General features: G+C 38.7%; 1 non-coding gene across 1 annotated transcript; it reads left to right on the top strand.

Annotated features, from left to right (window-relative positions):
• Window positions 1–10,366: 10,366 nt before the first annotated feature.
• On the top strand, window positions 10,367–10,473 carry LOC111880720 (small nucleolar RNA R71). Its single transcript, XR_002846558.1, has one exon. It is a non-coding gene; the product is annotated as a small nucleolar RNA R71 (small nucleolar RNA).
• Window positions 10,474–17,336: the final 6,863 nt, after the last annotated feature.

Raw genomic sequence — 17,336 nt, 5'->3', positions numbered from 1 at the left:
GTTGTATGTATACCGGACGGGGCATGATGCCAGGCAGGGCCTGATGACTGACAAATCTGTTCCAAATGAGGCTTGGTGCTGGGCGGGGCCCGATGATGGCGGAGCTCAAGTAAGTTTTCCCAAAATACCCATACATGTTTTATGATATGCTTTGATTTGTGAATCTGTGAATTGCATGCTAGTTAGGGCTAAGGATATGCTCATGATTTGCATGATAGAATGTTGGGAGAGATGCCTTTATATGCCTACTGTATGAGCTTGTAGACTTGTAGTACTGATCAGTCAGTGATAGGATGTCTTGTTTAGGTTATGCTTGATTCTAAATACTCAATGCTCGAATGCTACTTGCTTTGTGCTTTTTAGGAGTTCTCACTAACTTCAGCTAACTAGTAAGTGAATATGATAAGTTACATATTACGGAGACTAAATAATTTTAGAAGGTTAGGTTTTAACTCTATTGTGCTGCTGTTGTTTGAGTCCAACCATTGTAGTGTGAGACCTTTCATTCGAAGAATTATCTGGTTTCGACAACATGTAATTGTATTGGTGAGCTAGTTAGAGGGTGCTAGTAGGAGTTCCTTCTGCAGTTGATGGCGGGGTGTGGCGTGGTGATTGCCATAGGAAAACCTACGAAGAGTTTTAATGTTGGGAGCCTTGTCTTGTTGAGGATTGTATGTGTGAATAAGGAGTGACTTGGAGGATTCAAAGAGATCCTTGAGGAAGGTACATATAGATGTGGAAGGTAGTATGGGCCCGTACTACTGGAAGTAGAGGATCTGTACTCGAGTCAAGGAGAGTTGCGATGAAATCAGGAAGCTTGTAGAGTGTGAGACTCCTTGATATATATATTTATGCGTGTTTTGATGGTTTATATGGTCTATTTTCAGTATGGTGACTCTTCGAGGCAGACCAGTTAGTGGTTCTGGTGCTGGTGAGGGTTCAGGCTCGGGTTCTGGAGCCGGGCAGTTGGATGATCATATGCAGGAGTTCATTTCGTCTGAGATTACCCGCAACATACTTGAGCAGACTCCTGTGATCTTTAGTACGGTCAAGGGGAGCATTCTGGAGATTTTGGACGATCATTTGAGCACTTTTCAGTCTGATATGGTGGCATTGATGGGAGCTCACACGTTTAACTTCCGGGAGTTCCAAGCATGTGGGGCTCCTGAGTACTTCGGGGAGAAGGACCGAATCGCGAGTAGATATTGGTTAGCGGATGTCGCTAAAGCCTTCCGCACTAGCAGTTGTCCCGATGGGGCAAATGTCAGACTTGCTTCCTGTCTTTTGAAAGATAGAGCTTGAGATTGGTGGGAGGAGTTTGGGCGCTCCGTGGGTGTTGAGGAGGTTGATTCGATGACATGGGATGATTTTATGACTAGATTTCGAGCTGAGTTTGCACCAGTGATTCAGGTATAGCAGTTGGCGAGGGAGTTCCAGGACCTTCACCAGACTACTGAGACGGTGGCTGAGATCACCGCTATATTCCGCGAGATGGCGTTGTTGGTTCCGCGGTATATGGCGGATAAGGAGATGAAGAAGGCGAGATACCATGAGATGTTGAGGAGTGATATTTGGCAGTTCGTGAGGCAATCTAGTCGCAAGAAACTGGAGGATGTGATAGTGAGAGCCGGAGAGAGGGAGATTGATCTAGAGATGGAGAGAAAGAGGAAATCGGATTAGGCTCATGTCTTAGGGGGTTCGGGCAAGAGGCCTGTCACACCCCAAAACTGAGAACGGCGGAAACGTTCTGGGGCGGAGGACGTCATGTAGAGTATCACAACAATGCAAAGTAGTAAACAAGCAACAACATCATCCATTGCATTAATAGTAAAATTTTAAATACAAGTGTGTTCTTTCATAGTATAAAACAACATAATGAATAATCAAAATAAAAGACGAGTCTTGACTGCTCCGTCTTCACAACACCTGGTCATCGTACCTGTCTATTGGTGACCTGAGAATACAAGTTATTTTGAAAGTGTAGATCAACATTTAGGGTGGTGAATTCATAAGTATTTTAGGTGTCATTGCTTTGTAAAACTGTAAAGAAAAGACTAGTAAATGTTTGGTGAAAAAGTTTGTATTTGAACAATGTAAAGTTTTGTATATGATTGAAAACTCCTAGAAAATCCTATATTTTCTACTAGTATAAAAAGTAGTCTTCTACCAAGACTCGACTGTTTTCTATGTTTGTCTCTTTGTAAAAATGAAAGCTTTTCCTAAGTATGATTATCATTACCAAAATATAGTTTTATATTACCCTTTATGTGAGAAGATCACAATTTGAATATAATGGGAAAACGTACATGCGTGCTACAATATTATTTGTTTTAATTACTGAAGTAATAACTATTATTATTCAAATCTAGTCTACCTCATCGATTATGTGAATGTGACACAAAATAAAGGTAATAAGGAAATAATATAATTATTGTGATCGTATCCTTTTGTACTAGGATATTCACGGCGTGGAAACTCGCCGAGCAGTACAACCGTAGACATCCGTCGATGTGCATTTTCCCACTGTAGCTATCAGTCGGGTGTGGAATGGTAAGTCCTGTATAGTAAGTATAAATATCTATTCATATAGTATGAATAGTATCTATTCCTATAGTATACATTAGTATCTAGTATTCTCTGTTATAGTATGCTCTGTCTAATATTCTCTGTTATAGTATTCTCTGTCTAGTATCCTCTGTTATAGTATTCTCTGTTATAGTATTCTCAGTCTAGTATGTAATAGTATATTTGCATAGACTCATGAATGAACTGACTCTTGTGTGATTCCTTGTACTAGGAATAGTAAGTAGTATCTCCTAACTATACCTATTATAGTTACTAGTAATGTACGTGTATAACCGAAAGTATGGATTTGCTACCCAAAGGTACTAAATGGACTGATAGAACTTTTATGTCTATATATGTATACATAATATATAACTAATATTTAGACGACATTCGGACAAATAGCCGATACCCTAAGGCCACATCCAAACAAGGAAAAGGAATTAAAGCGAGCTAGCAGTCCTAAGTCCTTTAAACATTTATTATATAACTATACATATATAGACATGATGTGCACGATAGTACCCACTAATTTTATAATTTATAACCTAACTAACTAACTAACTAAGATGCACATAGGCAGTGTACATAGTCGAATTATAGAATAGTTTGGTAAGTTGGGTGTCGATCACAGGGAACGGTGTTATTAATTAATCTATTTACTACTAAATTAATCTAACAATTAATAAACTAAAAAGGGGTTTTTATCTAATTTTCCAAGTTTAGATGAACTTAATCCTTTAACAAAAACTCAATCAATAAACAAAGCACTTCTGTTAGTTCGAATCCGCTTTCACTCAATGGTTATACATTAGCTATGACTATTACTGTTGGTGACCAATTAAGGAAGTATTAGCAATTTAGTTCTAAATCTACTAATTATTAATCAATTCACGTAAATCTATTTATGGTCATACAATAGTTAACACAGAATCAATTATTAAATAAGATTGGAGCCATGAAAGATTGATTTCTCAAAACACAATTACAGTCATAATATGAGTTCTCTAACACAACTTGATTTAATGATTCAATTACTAATCTAAGATTGGTTTGATCTTAGCTCCAATAAACTAATGTTCACTATATTATTAGGTATTCAAGTTCATGCAGATTTGTGTTCACTAACTACACAGAACAAGAATTCAAAGCAATCAAATAATTAATTCAAGCATGCTAGGTAAAATCAATCAAAACAAGCATATCACCAACAAGTAAAGTTAAGTCTAATGCATTAAAACCATGAGTTCTAGCTTCATCTAGCTAACAGAAGCAACTAGATTTAGCTGGACATATTAACAGCTAAACAAACAAATACTATAATCAAAAGCATATTTAAATGTACCAATCTATAAAGACATATTATGAATTCCTTCTTCCTTGGTGTGAAAACCAACTTCCAGAGCTTCTTTTCCTCTGAATTTCGTCTCCAGGAATCCTCCTCTGCCAGCTAAAAGTCCCTACAAATCGTAATGGAGAAGAGTATATATATCTTCTGGAAAATCACCGTTCACGTCGTGAACTCGAGGTAATCGTGATAGTCAATGATTCCTTCACCCGAATGCTTATCTTCTAATTCTTTCCACTCACGTCGTGAGCCATCAACTGTTCACGTCGTGAGTACGTCTTTTTTGGGTGTTTTTCTTGTCTTTCAAGCCTTCAACCTCCAAAGTTCCATCCTTTAACGCTTTTAGTCCCTTTCTTCAAAATGTCTTCTTTTTTGCTGGAAAATATAATTTAACCTTATAAGTATCATTATTCTATGCAAATGACCTATATATATATATATATAAATGAACTTAAATATTGCCTAAAAATATGTATAAATATGACAATATCAAAATACCCCACCCTTAGGCTTTGCTTGCCCTCAAGCAAATCTACTTATTTAAACTCAAACCTTCATCACTAGCATTTCATAGAACAATCCAATTCCAGCTCAACCATTATGCCAAGACCTCAATGCATGCGTTTGTGTCTAATTTTTTTTTCCTAAAGTACCCCCCCACTTTAAATACTCACAATCTTCATAAACAATTACCCACTTCTTTCGAATAATGCTCATTTTATGCAACTTTCTGAATCCATCCTCAGAAAGCTTTTTAACCTCAAGACATTTTTAGTTAAGCTGCCCAAGCATATATAATCTAGAAATTACAACTTCTGATACCACAATGGAGCTCTTGGAATTCTTCACTTCTTCGATATTTGATCTTTGATTGCTTTGAATTCACCACATTTATGATTTTTGGTATCTTCAACTTTTGATTCTTTGGAATTTTGATCTTTGATCTTCATACTTTGATAGCTCCAAAATTCTTCAAGATTTTTTTTAGTAATTTCTCTCTCTTTTTTTTACATGTATAACTCACTTTTTTTTTCACTCAAAAACCTACATGCTTAAGCAGGGGCGCTTAACTTCAACCTTTATTGGTTAAAGCATATCTTTCCTGGATACATTTCAGGTTTAGGCTACTAAAGATTTTGCATCCCTCAAATTAAGCAGGGTCATGTTTTTGTTCCTTGATTTCACTAAAATAAGGGAGGCCATAAATGTACTACAACGTGTATTGGCTCAACTAAACATTTGAGCTCTTATCGGATCATCCCATATAACACTAATAACTACAGTTCAAATTATTATTACTAGATTTAATTATTAAAAATTTCAAAATTTACCATTATCTAGCAATTTACTTTTTCTACCCCCTACCCCACACTTATTTCATACAATGCCCTCATTGTATGCCTAAATTAATATAAAAATTAAGAGAAGGATGGAATGTGCATCTTGAATACAGACTTTGAGAAATAGAAACTTGGATCTTGGACACGCGAGATAAGTAATGTACCGGAAAAATATGGAATCGAGTCTTCAATCTTCAACAAATGTGGTGCAGAAAAATGTGCACAATGGAAAGAACAATGTGGGAAAGCATACGCCACATTGTATGGTAGAGAAAATGAGCCATGATTATCTTCATAATATTTCCAAAACAATGGTGGTGAACCACATAAGGAAAAATAAGATTCTTTTTGTGAAAATTACAAAGTCATGATGTGAGTGTGTTAAGATTCACGACGTGAATTCGATTGAAAGCGGGTTCTGGAAAGTCACCATATACTGACTCACGACATGAAAACAGGATTCTCAGAAATTTATTTCCTCCAACCTTTCTTCTCACGTCTTATATTTACCCCATGTCTTAATGGATTAAGACTCTTCTAACCCTATTAATTTCAACTCTTCTCTCCAAATTTCTTCTCACTTGACTCACCCCACACTTAATTTAAATTATGGGTCTCAACTCTCGACTTTAAACACTCCCGGCTAAATACATATGCACTCATATCTCGACATCATTTATATGCGCTCCTAGTAATTCTGAAAAATAACAACCAAGAAGAGAAAAAGTAACATAATATCTAAATAGTTTTACAATCCCAAACGAATAAAAATGTAAAGAAAATAAAACTAAACCAAACAAAACAAAACTAAAATAATAAAAGACACGATCAATCATCCTCGTCATCCTCGTTCACCCCGCTAGTGCCCGCTCCGTCGGCTCCATGTCCTCTATACTCCGTCCACCTCGGGCAAATTGGGTAATGATACCCCAAATGATGCGGCTACTCCACCCCAAGGTGTCGAACGATGTTCTCCATGGTACCACTAATCCAGTTGACACTCAAAGATAACTGGTCAAAATAACCAGCCATATCACCCCCCAAAAGGTGCTCCTACCATGGATGCAGGTGGATGCATTGGTTGCCCTCATTCTCCCCTTCCTCTTACGTTCCTGCGCCTCGGCCCTGGTTGTGGTTGTTCTGGTTATGTATCAGGCTGCTCATCACCCTTATTACCCTCATCATCTAAAGGTACTATTCCCCAATGTGACCCGAAGTTTCTGACAACCCGCATAGTCTCCAAATACCCCATGCCAAACTCATGCTCATCCACACAAGTCATGGAACGAGTAATATCAGGAACAACCAAATGATACGAGCGGGCCAAAAGCGTAATAAATTCTCCACAAATGGGGCTCCCAGGGCGAGAACTAGCTATAGACCCGGACAGAAAACGTGCCAGAAAATAAGGAATGTTGCAACACACTCCGGGCTGCAAGATACACCATAAGAAGAATAAATTTTGTTTTGTTACTTTATCTCCATGCCTCCTATGATTGATGGAGAATGTGATGAAACGGTGGAGTAAGCGATGGATAGGGGACCGAATACTGCTCTCGGGAGACACTCCGAAATTAAACATTCCGGACGCAATATTATGCCAGAAAACATATCCAGTGACACCCTTCGTGTATCCTCTAGCTGCCGCGCTAAAAAACATACCAAATTCGGGAGTCATTGCCTCTTGTCGATCATATAGTCCAACTCTCCAAGCAAATTCAACGAGGCTGCACTCCCGGTACTCACCCCCCAAACCGAACACCAAAGCTTGCGGCCAATGTGGGTCTTGGATAGTCTCCTGGAATGTAACTGTGGAGAAAAACTCAACACAAAATTACTTATACACCCTCTCTTGGATTCGAAATAGGTTGACCCAACCCGATCAAGTGAACGAGTATCCATCTCCAATAAATATTTTTGTCAAAAATGGGGACAGCCTTTCCACGAGCCCAACTTCCCTCAACCGTGTCCAATTGATTGTAGGAGCAACAACAATCTCGTGGTTGTAGAGCCACCCTAACTTGTTGTTCCATTGAGTCAATATGTTGTGGGACATTGTTGTGGGAAAATTATAAAACGGGTGTAAACCCGCAACTCTGAGAGGTGCCTCCCTTCTAGGACCCATTTCTGCAAAAACAAGCAACAAACACACCCAAAAGAAACAACCCACAAGTTTAGAAATTAACAGAACTGAAAATGTCCAGTCTCAGTATTCACGTCATGAATCCTTTAGGATTCACGTCGTGAATTCGCAACATCAGCAAGCAGAATCACTAAAATCAGGGGCAAAATCAGGTCATAATATTAATGGGGTTTTCTCTTATACCACCTCCAAGCACAAATCATAAACATTCCAAGGCTATTACGGGAATATTAAGAAGTAAATTCGACATTTCATCTAACTAACAAACCCTAACCCTAAGTTCAACTATTAAAGAAAAATTAAACTTAAGAATTAAGAATCATTACCTTAGATTGTAGTATGAGGTAAGAAAAAACGAAAATTGAGTGTTGTCGGCCAAAATTGGAGCAAGGGGGGACCAGATGTTGTGTTTAACTTTGTGGGGAATAAAGAAAAGAGGGCCAAACTGATTCTTATCCCTTTAATCTATGGTCCCGTGTTTTTCAAAACTCACGTCGTGAATCCTTAAGGATTCACGTCGTGAGTCCTGTCTGGGCTGAATGTTGGGGCATGCATTCCTTATCAATAATGGATTAGTCTTGGGCCAATTAGTTTAATAGAAAATGGGCTGATATGCATCATTTGTATATTATCCGGCTTATTCAGAATTCACGTCGTGAATTCTTAACTGTTCACGTCGTGAATCCTGCACGATTTTTTTTTATTATTAAGTCAAGTTTGTCTATTAACTAAATTCTTAATTATCACCACTTCATTTTTAGGGACCCTACACTCAGTGTTTAATTATGAATAAAGCGAGTTGGATGATATGATCTATGTTTCTAAGACTAAAATGCGAAAACTAAAAAGAAAAGAAAAATTGCAAACCAAACTCGAGTTGCCTCCCGAAAAGTGCTTCTTTTTCTTGGAGTCATGAGTTGGACTCCGTGCCTCCTACGTTGAGTCCTCTGAAGAATCCACCACTAGGATCTTTTGTTCATTGAAACGCCTCTTGTAAGCTTGAACTCGTCTTTTGTACGCCTTTTTCGAATTTTCCTTTTTAGCTTTGACCTTGTATTCATCAAGCTTGCGTTTGGTCCCTTTAGTTTCTTCCTTGCACTCCATAGCATTCTTCTCTTCTTTCACCACTGGAGTTGTTACTTTTGAAGTAACCTCCTCTTCATCACTCATTGTCTCATCATCTTCCTTGCTCACCCAAGAAATTGGACTCGTGTAGGCAATGACTTCAACTAAATATGGAACATATGCTCTTGGTTTTGTTCTTTTGACTTGATGAATTGTCTTCATCTCTTCTTCCATGAGCTTCTCTAATTCTTCAAGTTCATTGTCTTCATCAATGTTGAACACCTTTTCTTGAGCATGATTCCCTTGAAAGCCATCTTCCATTCCAAAAATTTCCTTTTCATTACTAACCCTCAAGATGAGCTTAGACTCCCGAATATCAACAAGAGCTCTAGCAGTGTTTAGCAGTGGGCGACCAAGACAAATTGGTACATTGGGATCTTCTTTCATGTCTAATACTACAAAGTGTATTGGAAAAATGAATTTCCCATTTTTACTAAAATATATTCCACAATGCCCCTGGGCTGTGTCACTAAACGGTTCGCCATGTGAATAGTCATTCTTGTAGTCTCCAACTTCTGATTAAATGAATAAGGCATCAAATTTATGCTAGCCCCAGAATCGGCTAAAGCATAAACCTTCATGTTGTTCCCAAACTCACATGGAAGACTGAGGCGTCCAGGATCCCCCATCTTCTTAGGTATGTCTCCCAATACAGCCCTTAAACTTTGCTCACTTAGAATAACTTTAGAATTCTTCTTTAGTTGCTGACGAGTGTCTATCAAGTCTTGTAAAAAAATTTCATATTCGGGAATTTTTGATAACGACTCGACAAAGGGAGTATTAATTGATATACCCTTCACGTACTTAATAAACTCTATATGCTCTCTTTCCAATGGACTAAGGGCAACTCGGGAAGGAAACGGCAAAGGTGGCTGATATGCTGGAACAAAGAAAAAAAATTTCTGTTCAGACAGAGCCCACAACGTGAGCATAGCGGGCTCACGTCGTGAACTGGGTGTTCCAGCAGTTTCTTCATTTTCTAGCTTTGGCTTCTTTGGCTTTTGATCGGGTTGTGGTGGCTCATCTTCTAATGCTTCTAGGAACTCAGAGATGGCCACTTCTTCAATATCTATGGCCATTACATGAGATTGGGTCTTCTTTTCAGGATTTTTTGGGGAAAGCTTCTCATGAACCAAAGTGGTTAGTTGACCAAGTTGCACTTCAAGATTATTGATGGAGGCTTGTTGATTTTTTATTAGAGCCTGCTGTTCTACCATCATTGCGTGATGATTCTTTATCAAAGTTCTTTGTTCATCAATAGCAGAATCAGTAGTCTCGTGTCTATTTTCTGAAGCTTCCATAAACTTAACTAACATGGTCTCTAGATCGAGTTTTTTCTCAGCTGGTGGCTGCTCCTTTTGGTATAAGCCTCGGCTTGTTTGCCTATACTTCTCTTCTTTTTTCTTCTTATATTCTTCATATGGCAGCCACTCTTTCTTCGGTTTCCTCCAGTCTTCATCGTACTTGTCCCCACTCGAGTAGCATACTTGAGCCTTTTTATTCCCATACTCATCCAAATTGCAGTCCTTGGTCAAGTGTGGACCATTACACCGCTCGCAACCAACTCTTATAGCATGAATTGATTGGTCCATTTGTGTTAACCTCCGGTCCATATTATTTAGCATAGCCATCATAGCTGCTATTTCTTCAGTTTGTGCACCTCCATCGCCTTTGATTCTATCTTGCCTAGGGTTGTGGTAGTCACGAGAGTGCTTTGCGAATTCTTTAATCAGCTCCTTGACCTTGCTTGGATTTTTCTTTGTCAAAGGTCCTTGAGAATCAAGGAGTTGCCTTGTCATAACGTTGACCCCATCATAGAAGATTGACATCTCTTGTTGAACATTAAGATCATGTTGAGGGCAATTTCTGAGCAAGCCTTTGTAACGCTCCCATGCATCATATAATGACTCCCCTGGATGTTGTTCAAAGTTGGCTATTGCCTTCTTGAGTTTAGCTATCTTGGATGGTGGGCAAAATTGGTCAAGAAACTGCTTACGCATTTGAGCCCAAGTGGTGATCGTACCCGGTGGAAGTGATTTTAACCACTCTTTAGCAACTCCCTTGAAAGTAATGGGAAGCATCCTAAGCAAGACAGTGTTTCTATTGACATTCGGGACATTGAAGTAATCTGCAATGTCATTGACTTAATCTAGATGCTTAAAAGCATCCTCATGATCCTTCCCATAAAATGGGATGTCTTTCAGTGCAGTCAAGATGTGCCCCTTCAGCTCGAATGTGGTCGTGGCAGGTATTGCGGATTGGACTAAACCGGGACCCACATCCTCTCGGATCTGCTTTTTGTAAGTTCCCATGGACATCTCCTTAATGTTTGCCATTTTGTCCTCTTGCTTGTCTTCGGGCTCACTCGCGAATATTTCAAATTCTGGGTATGACTCGTATTCTGATTCGCGTGGGTTAGAAACTGGACCAAATTCTTCAACTTTGCCTTTATCCTTTGGGGTTGAAATTGACCTATCTTCTTTCCCAACTTCCTTGAAAGAGCTGATTTTAGTTCTTGCAATGATGTCTTATTTGGCGTGTGATCTTCCTTCGTGTTCTTATTCTTATTCTTGTGAAGGGCTGACTTTGGATCTTCAAGTGGTGGCACCAAAGGTGTGTTAGAGCCTCTGGTCATGAACTCCTGCAAACTAAACAAAATAACAACGTAAAAACGAACTAAAATAGAAAAATAAACTAAAAACTAAAGAAAACTAAAAATCACAGATCTCACGTCGTGATGTTTTCAACTCACGTCGTGAGTTCTGTAATCAGAAAAAAAAATCAGACCTTCCTAGAAACTAAAAACAAATTTAATAAAAATATCTACTAAATGAATATATAAAAACTGATAACTACTATATTCATGTCGTGAGAAGTGCCATCACGTCGTGAAAACTGAACAAACAGAAAAAAATAAAAACTAATGCTAATAACAACTTTGCTGGAAAATTATTTTTTTGCAGGTTTTATCCCACAAAAAGGATCGATTAACCTAAAGCAAATAAATAAATAATAAACTAAGCCGTTCCCCAGCAACGGCGCCAAAAACTTGATGTGCACGATAGTACCCACTAATTTTATAATTTATAAACTAACTAACTAACTAACTAAGATGCACATAGGCAGTGTACATAGTCGAATTATAGAATAGTTTGGTAAGTTGGGTGTCGATCACAGGGAACGGTGTTATTAATTAATCTATTTACTACTAAATTTATCTAACTATTAATAAACTAAAAAGGGGGGTTTTATCTAATTTTCCAAGTTTAGATGAACTTAATCCTTTAACAAAAACTCAATCAATAAACAAAGCACTTCTGTTAGTTCGAATCCGCTTTCACTCAATAGTTATACATTAGCTATGACTATTACTGTTGGTGACCAATTAAGGAAGTATTAGCAATTTAGTTCTAAATCTACTAATTATTAATCAATTCACGTAAATCTATTTATGGTCATACAATAGTTAACACGGAATCAATTATTAAATAAGATTGGAGCCATGAAAGATTGATTACTCAAAACACAATTACAGTCATAATATGAGTTCTCTAACACAACTTGATTTAATGATTCAATTACTAATCTAAGATTGGTTTGATCTTAGCTCCAATAAACTAATGCTCACTATATTATTAGGTATTCAAGTTCATGCAAATTTGTATTCACTAACTACACAGAACAAGAATTCAAAGCAATCAAATAATTAATTCAAGCATGCTAGGTAAAATCAATCAAAACAAGCATATCACCAACAAGTAAAGTTAAGTCTAATGCATTAAAACCATGAGTTCCAGCTTCATCTAGCTAACAGAAGCAACTAGATTTAGCTGGACATATTAACAGCTAAACAAACAAATACTATAATCAAAAGCATATTTAAATGTACCAATCTATAAAGACAAATTATGAATTCCTTCTTCCTTGGTGTTAAAAACAACTTCCAGAGCTTCTTTTCCTCTGAATTTCGTCTCCAGGAATCCTCCTCTGCCAGCTAAAAGTCCCTACAAATCGTAATGGAGAAGGGTATATATATCTTCTGGAAAATCACCGTTCACGTCGTGAGCATTTAAAACTCACGTCGTGAACTCGAGGTAATCGTGATCGTCAAGGATTCCTTCACCCGGATGCTTATATTCTAATTCTTTCCACTCACGTCATGAACCATCAACTGTTCACGTCGTGAGTACGTCTTTTTTGGGTGTTTTTCTTGTCTTTCAAGTCTTCCACCTCCAAAGTTCCATCCTTTAACGCTTTTAGTCCCTTTCTTCAAAATGTCTTCTTTTTGGCTGCAAAATATAATTTAACCTTATAAGTATCATTATTCTATGCAAATGACCAAAATATATATAAAAATGTACTTAAATATTACCTAAAAATATGTATAAATATGGCAATATCAAGGCATGCAATTGTCAATATAAAAGCATAAAAGAAGTTTTGTAAAACCTTTGAAAAGTTTAATAAATAAGAATTGATGACATGATGTCAGCTTATAAAACGATTTGAACACGGTTTGTTTGATAAGAACAGTTTTAAGTATAAGAAATCCTTTGTTTGAAATACAAATGTAACAGAGTTTGAAAGGAACGATATAGTATGTAAGACAGTTTGATAAAGAGTTTAACATGTAAAAATGTTTTGAGTAATAATATGCACACATAGCACGTAATTTATATAAAATACTTCATATCTATGTGTAAGATGAAAGTAACTATGCACTCACCTGGGAAGGTGGTGACTCGGCACTCGGACAGCACTTCGTTACTCTTAAAACAACTTCTTCGACAAAACCTAGTATCAATATCACTAGGGTTTAGTCTAATACTTGCCGAGACTAATTAATAGTCTGGCTATTATTACTATTATATAAGCGTTAAACAATACTTATATAACCCATAATAATAGCCCAACTACTCCTTATAAGGTCCTAATAACATTATTTTGTTAAAACATAAGCTATACTAAAGATAGGGTAGGCATAACTCACTGACAGCAGGTTTTCTCGAAAACCGGGCTTCGCTGGAGCAGTGTTTCTGAGCCAAAAGGCTCTTTTCTCGAGGCTTCGGGAGCCTCGGGGCTTCCTTCGGGTGCTAGGGGGTTTACCTAGACTTTAGGGGGGGGGGGGGGGTTGGGGCTTTAGAGAGAGAAACTAGAGAGAGAAAGAAGGGTTTGAAGGTGTAAGGAAGTGAGGGAACTCGTCACCTCTATTTATAGGGGTGCTGACTGACGGACTCGTCGAGTAGGAGGACCTACTTGCCGAGTTGGGGTATGTGGAAGCCTTCTGGTGGTGCCACATGTCCAATTCTGGTGGTGTCACGTCACCCCTATCGCGTATCAACTTTCAAACTTAGAAAAATCATAACTCTCACATACGAGCTCTGTTTTCAACGTTCTTTTTTTCAACGTGTAGGTAAAATCAAGATCTACAGCTTTCATTTAGACTCCGTTAGCTAACTCTCGACTGATCTCAAATTTAACAGTAGGAGGCGTTTAGACTGTTAAATGACCGCGAAGAATTCGTAACTCCTTCATACGGACTCCGTTTTTGTCTATCCTTTTACTGTTGATTTCCTATTAATGAGAACTTCAACTCTCATTTAGGTCGCATAAGCCAAAAACCGCTCAAACTAAAAATTGAGTTTCGGGCCGTGCACTGCTAAGCCAAATCTTAGAAAATTCATAACTTCCTCATACGAAGTCAGATTTGGGCGTTCTTTTTTTGTATGTTCTTGTTTTAACATATACTACAACTTTCGTTTAGATTACTAAGTCTAAAAGTTGCTCCATCGTAAATTTACAATTTACGTTTCCTGGTGTCGTGCCGGTTTTGCTGTAAAACTTCGGCGAGCCATAACTTCTTCGTTATAACTCGGATTTCGACGTTCTTTATATGTACGGAAACCTTGATACATATTATACAACTTGTTTAAGACTATTTATTATAAATAATCTTTTGCCAAAATGTTGTTTTTGACACTTATTGCCTCTAAATTGACTAGCCCGGATCTACGGGCGTTACATGTAGTAAATCCATTTGCTTGCTAGTTATTAATCACATGTGATTGATATAATAACTAGAATGATTCAAATTTTATCCCCCCCCATAAAAGCATTTATAAACATTTAAAAACATTTAAAAGGTTAATTAAGGGGGTATGAACTCACCTGTAGTGAGTGGATCGTATGGAAGTGTCGGACAGTGCTAGGTGTCAAGTGAAGACTTGAACACACACAATGATCCTAATAAAATATGAAGACATATGTATGTATACAGTTAGTGATTATAACACTAATTAAACAATTATAAACACCCAAATGTTTTGAAAACACTTTGGTCAAAGTGTTAGGAGGTCATTGGGTTGCAACAAAGGAGTGCAAGGCATTGTTATGGAGTTTATGGCCCATTGACCATACTTAATGGTGTTTACAGCCTAGGGGAGTTTACTCCTGGCTGTAAACTCTCTAAAGGGTCTCAACTTGAGGCTTAAAAGTATGATGTCTTAAGTGGTTAAGTGTTCCAAGGCTAAACAAGAGGCTAGGTGAGTTTAAGGTCCAAGAATTGACCTTAACTTGTGTTAACGGCCTGGGGGCCACTTCCCCATGAGTTTATGGCCGTAAAATCATGGTATGAAGTACCAAATCGAAGTTTAATGTCCCTAGTTCATTGGTGGTTGGTTCTAGGCTAAGTTCTGAGCATAAGGAAGGACAAGAGGGCATCATTGCACCCTTAAAGGGAGTTTACGACCTTGGGAGATCCTTGGCCATAAACTCTCATTCAACCCTCTATTCTTGATGTTTCTAAGGCCTAAACATGTTAAACCTAGTACATAACAAGTTAGAACAAGAATACTTACGATCTAGGAGCTTGAATGGTCGGTTTTGGCCAAGAACACTAGTGTGTGTTCTTGGTGAAACTTGAAGATCTACACAAATGGAATGATTTCACAGATGAAATCATGTAAGATCACTAGATCAAGTAGGATATCAACTAATTAGGACAAGAAAATTACTAGTTTTGAAGATCGGGAATGAAGATTGGGATGATAGTTGAGAGGATTTGAGAGGAAATCAGCCGAGGAAAAGAAAGAAATGAACAAATGCCCTATCTTTCATCACATAAGGTGGAGTTTACGGCCTCCATGGAGTTTACGGATGTAAACTTCCATGTGGTGGCCATGAACTCCTGTTCAAGGTGATTCAGGCTCGTTCTTTGTACTATAGATCCAACAGATAAACCCCGACACTTATCCCTTAAGTGTACAAGGCTCAGAACACTCAAACAGGCTCCAAATTGTGCTAAAAGATAGCAGAAATGAGTTTGACTTTCAATGAAGTGTTAGACTAAACAGGATAGAAAATTTCGGGTTGTCACAAGGCCCAAGGTATTTGATTCGAGATCGAGATGTCAGCAGGGCTGGAGCTGCTGAGGCAAGTGCGATAAGACGCACGATGGGGCGTGCAGGGTGGGTGGTTTTGGCTGCTTCAAGTGTGATCGTACGGGTCATATTAGTTGGGATTGCACTGCTACTACCACCACCACCCAAGTAGTTGACCTTATTTGCTTACATTGCAATCAGAGGGGCCACAAGAATGCCCATTATCCGAGTTTGGCAGCAGCAGGACCAGTGGTAGGACCCGCTCCAGTGATGCTATGGATTACCGGTGACTGCAAGGGCAAGGCGGATGCACCTATGGTGAGGAGCATGGATTTTCAGCTGATGGTCGAAGAGGCTCGTGCGGCACCCAATATGGTGACATGTATGTATCTTCTCCTTATCTCTTTATTTATATTAAATTGCATGCTTATATCTGTGTTTCATTTTAAGACCATTCCTCGTGATCAATATCTCTGCATTGATATTGTTTGATTCGAGAGATACATGATCTTTTGTATCGATTGCGCTTAGCAAAAGGTTTGTTGGAGTTATGAGGGAGCTGGATTGTCCTTTAGAGGTTTGAGGGTTCATCGGGGTTGCGTTCTTGTGATGTGCACCGAGCAATATCCGATTAATTTGGTCCTTATTCCTTTGCGCGGGAATAAGGTTATCGTAGGGATGAACTGGTTGATCCCCAATGGGGAGGTGATTGATTGTGAGCATCAGTTGGTATGTATTTGGACCTCGAGTAGGGGATAGTTGGTGGTTTAGGGAGAGAGAGCTCAATATGGGTTGATTCTATGTTCAACAGCTTGGGCCAGACGCTATCTTCATCAGGGTTGTTTCAGATATGTCACCTATGTTATGGATACCTAGGATAAGGGTAAGGCGATCGTGGATGATGTGTCAATTGTACGGGAGTACCCGGATGTGTTTCTGTAGGATATTCCTAGAGTGCCTTCGGAGAGGCAGGTGGAGTTTAGGATTGACTTGGTTCCTGGTGCGGCTTCGGTAGCCAAAGCACCGTATGGGTTCGCTCCTCCAGAGATCCAGGAGTTGTCTACATAGCTGTAGGAGCTGTTAGACAAGGGGCTTATTCGACCAAGCAGTTCGCCATGGGGATCATCAGTCATGTTTGTGAAGAAGAAGGATGGTTCTCATCGGATGTGTATTGATTAACGGGAGCTGAATAAGTTAATGGTGAAGAACCATTATCCACTCCCGAGGATTGACGATTTGTTTGACCAGCTTCAGGGTGCATCTTGGTTTTCTAGGATTGATTTGTGTTCGGGTTAACATCAAATGAGGGTCATGGAGGAGGATGTACGGAAGACGGATCTCAGACTCGATATGGTCATTACGAGTTCGTGGTGATGCCCTCGGGCTCACCAAATGCTCGGGCCACGTTCATGGACCTCATGAACCACGTATGTAGG

Source organism: Lactuca sativa, chromosome 4 (genome assembly GCF_002870075.4).
Source record: "Lactuca sativa cultivar Salinas chromosome 4, Lsat_Salinas_v11, whole genome shotgun sequence".
Classification (NCBI taxonomy): domain Eukaryota; kingdom Viridiplantae; phylum Streptophyta; class Magnoliopsida; order Asterales; family Asteraceae; genus Lactuca; species Lactuca sativa.
This window is presented reverse-complemented; position numbering and strand designations above follow the sequence as displayed.